The following is a 4,144-nucleotide window of genomic DNA, read 5'->3' as shown; positions in this document are numbered from 1 at the left end:
CATGGCCAGGGCAGGCAGGAGCAGGCACTGATTCTGGAGGGTAAGGACTCTGCCCTCTGCCACCCAGGCTATGTTCACCAGCCTGTGACACTGGCGTGCCTCTTGGGTGCCTCTTCTCTCACACTTTATCTATTGGCATTACCCACCTCATATGGCATATACCACCCATCTCTGGTCTGGGGCTGAGGACAAGGACTGCACTAGTTGTCCTGGGAGTAGGGAACCCTTAAACACCAATAGCAACCTTCTGAGGTGCCAACAGTGGTGTCCTGGGGGTGGTGCTAGTGAACACAGACCAGACTAAGAAGTCTGAGGCAGATGGTGACGGCAGCCCAGGATACATAGCCTCACAGGGTCAAGGCAGAGAGTAGCTTGTCAGGTCATTGGTGATCATCCAGCTGCTGCAGGAGTGGCCACCACCGCCACTCCAGCTCAATCTCACTCAGCTCACTTTCCAATATGTCCCAGCCCGTCTTCTCCCTCTTGATGCCAAAGCCTGGGGAGCAGTTAGAGAGCTCTGTCTGCCGGGGCTCCCTGTCCCTATCCTGTTCTTGTTCTTTCTCATCACTCTCCTTGCCAGCTTTCTCGTCAGGGTCCGTCTCTCTCGGGACTGTAGGGTCCGTCTCACTCTCAGGACTGTTCGACTTGTGTCTTCTCTTTTAGTTTTCTTTTTTGGTTTTCCGAAGGCCATGATCTGATCCAATGAGGTGGGAGGAAGGAAGGAAGGAAGCCCCTTCCTCCAAGGGCAGCAGCCCCACTTTCAACCGAATCAAGTGAGGAAGAGGGCTCAGAGCCTGACTCCCTGGGTTCCACCTCCTCAGCTTGGGGTCCCGGAGAGATGATGGGGGCAGCTCCTCCTCTTCTGACTCAGAGCCTGAGGGCGAGGGGGAACATTTTTGATGATGCTTCCGCCTTTGGCGTGGAAGTGCTGGCATTCAGTCTCCTGCACCTGTAGGAATTCCCCGAAGAGCCAGATCCCTTCTGACTCCAGGGTGATCTGCTCAAAGGCTGAGTCGTACACAAAGTGCTCATGGACCTTGAACAGGAGAGCACTGCTGATCAGACCAGAACCCACGTGGCCGGGCCTGGACACCGCCGCAAGCACAGGGCAGGGCTGGGCACAGGAAGGAAGGGAACTGGAGCTGGCCCAGGGCTGTGCTGACTGGGATGGGCCCTCAGAGGTGGAGAAGCACCGCTGCCTCAGGCTTGAGGGGTGTTTGGGGCCAGGCAACGCTCCTGACCTTTTCCCAGGCAGTGCCTAGCTCCAGAGGAGGCACGCCCTGCCTCAGCAAGCTTCGGAAGGCAGCTTCTCTGCGGCGCATCCCTCCTGCCTGCTCCTTCTCCCGCTCCCTCTCCCGTGCCTCTGCTTTCTCCAGCAGACTACTGAAGGTCAGCTGGATGTTGCCTGCCTCCAGCGCAGCAGCCCTCTTGTCAAAGCTTATGATGTGGGCGAAGTCTTCAAAGGCTGAGTTCACTTCCACGCAGAAGCCCCAGTCATTAAGAAGTCCTTAAAGATCTTCTTCTCATCATGGAGTTGTGCCTTCAACTCCTCCACTTAAAACTTGAACAAGTCCAGAGGGGTGGAGCCCAGCTGGCCCAGCATGTTGGCAAAGTGGACATCAGTACTGACTGCTGGGTAGAGTTCCACCCAGGTGGACATTGAGTGCAGCTGCCCTGTCTCGTGCAGCCTGTCCAGGAAGGTCTGGAAGGCCTTCCGGTTCTTGTGTTGCTGGCACCGCTCCCTTTCCTCCTCCTCCTCCCTCTCCAAAGCTCGGATGTGCTCCTCAAAGCAGACCAGGGCATCTTCCTTGTCCATGTTCTGGAGCTGATGGTCCTGAGCAAAGCTGGGGTTATCCATGAGGTACTGCTGCGCCTGGGACCACGTGGTTTGGAAGGTGACACTACTCGTTCCATCTAGGATGCTCTTCAGAGCCTGAATGTTGCGGTGCCGGAGCTGCTTTCCTGTTCCTTTTCCTTCTTGGCCAGGAAGAAGAGGACATCATCAGAAACCTCTTTTCGATCCCTCTCAGGGACCACAGCCCAGACCTCTAATTCTCCAAAGGTCTGTTTTGCCCGCCGGTAGTGGGTGGTGGAGGTCATGCGTTCATGCTGCTCCAGGAAGTGCTACAGGGTCTGCAGGGTCTGCTGGGCCTCCTTGGCCCTTAGCCGGCCTCCTCCTTCTCCTCCTTCTCCCGTTGTGCCTTGTAGGCATTGAATGCTTGCTTTTTCTCACTCAGCTTGGGCAAGGCGCTGTAACAGGGATCGGTGACCACCATCTTCATGGCCTGTTCCCACAAGGCATTGGAGGGGACAGCCTTGTCCCTCAGCAGCACCTTGAAAGCCTGCTTTGCCTTCTCGCGGTTGCTCCAACTGAGGCCAGACCACTCTGGTTCTGGCTTTGATTCCTCCTCCTCCTGTTGTGGAGGCTGATGCTGTCCAGCAGAACTGCTGGGGCCCTCTTCCAGCTGCTGCAGGAACCCCTGCTCCTGGGGCTGAGAAGCTTCTGACACATCACAATCTTCACTCCCACTTGGCTCAGGTTCCAGGAGGCCTGTGGGCACTGGGGTGGGGCCAGGAGGCACAGGTGGTGGGTGGGGCTGTGGCTGAGGAGGCCGTGGCTGTAGTGTCGGTGGCTGCTGCTGCTGTTGTTTCCCTACAGCCTCTTGTTTGACTAAAGTCTGGTTGTTATAGTAGTAAGGTTTGCCTGTGTCGGACTTGTATTCTTTCCAGGGACACTGGGACAGCAGCAGCGGAGGACCTGTCCCAGCTACAGCAGAGCTGGGGGTGTCCACACCCGGAGCCGTCCCTGCCGTGACAGGCACTGCTGGCATCAGCATTCCTGGCATCATCAGAGGTACCATTCCTGTTATCTGTGTGAGTGGTGGTGGCGCCCCCATTGGTGGAAGCATGGGGGGCAGGATGCCAGGTGGCATGGGGGGGATGGCTGGTGGTCTCTGATTCATGGGGGGTAGCTCCATCAGAGGAAAGGTTGTGAGGATCCCTGGAGGGGGCATGAAGGGTGGTGGCATCATGGGGGGCCCTGGGGGAAGAGGGCAGGCACTGCTGCGGGGCGGGGACCAGAATCAAAAATCAACATGCCAGAGCCTCGGAACAGCTGGGCCGGCTCAGCCCACCCGCCAGGAAAGGCCATTCTGATTGGCTGGGCTGCAGCTGGGAGGGCGGGGCCAGTGGGGGTCACACCCCTTCGTGGCCGGGGCTCCGGTTGCTCCCACGGAGGATCCAGGCCCCCAACTGGCCCCGCCCCCTGGTACAAGACAGAGGAAGTAAATTCTGGCACGTGCTAAGACAATGATGAACCTTGAGGACACTATGCAAAGTGAAATAAGCCAGTCACAAAAGGGCAAATACTATATAATTCTACTTATATGCAGTGCTTAGAGTACCCCACAACTCATGAAGACAGGATGTAGAATGGTGGTTGCAGGGTCCGCGGCAGAAGATAGCAAGGAGTAGAGTTTAATGAGTAGAATTTCAGTTCTGCAAGACGAGAAGTCTCTGGAGAAAGATGGTGGTGATGGTTGCCCAGTAATGTGAGTGTGAGTGTACTTAACACTACTGAAATACACACTTAAAAATGGTTAAATGACAAATTTGATGGTGTGTATATTGTACCACAATTAAAAATGTCAAACTTAGGAAGACTCTGAAAGGGGAAAAGAATGAGATGACTTCTTAAGGACCCTGGGACTTGAGGTATGACCCCCCACACACACACAGTGAGGTACCTGGGTTTCCCTTACACTTCCATGTAATTCAGCCAAAGCACTGGAGAAGCCTGCTTAGAACCCCCAGCAGGTGCAAACAGAAGTGTGCCCAGAAAAGCCTGCTTCCTGCAGCCATGGGACCAGGCAAATGGCAGTCTAACAGAACAGACGGGCTTTTTGACCATTCACTGCTCAATTCCAGCCAATCTTCAATGGAAAATTTCTACTTTGATGTCAGCGTGGCTGCCTGGGCGGCTGAACCTCCTTCTGAAGTCCGTCCTTGCCTCCTCCTAGCTTCTGGTGGTTTTCTGGTGGGCCTGGGCATTCCTTGATGCCAAAGTTGTAGCAGCAGCACAACTTGAATCTCTGCTTTTGTCACCGTGTGGCCTTCTTCCTGTCTCCCCACAGCAATCTTCTGA

The 4,144-nt window shown here is 55.5% G+C and overlaps 1 pseudogene; it reads right to left on the bottom strand.

Moving 5' to 3' along the window:
- Window positions 1-380: 380 nt before the first annotated feature.
- LOC100944434 lies at window positions 381-3,032 on the bottom strand (annotated as a pseudogene).
- Between the last annotated feature and the right edge of the window lie 1,112 nt (window positions 3,033-4,144).

The sequence above is a fragment of the Otolemur garnettii genome, unplaced genomic scaffold (genome assembly GCF_000181295.1).
Source record: "Otolemur garnettii isolate 467f Iridium unplaced genomic scaffold, OtoGar3 scaffold00105, whole genome shotgun sequence".
Taxonomy (NCBI): Eukaryota; Metazoa; Chordata; class Mammalia; order Primates; family Galagidae; genus Otolemur; species Otolemur garnettii.
This window is presented reverse-complemented; position numbering and strand designations above follow the sequence as displayed.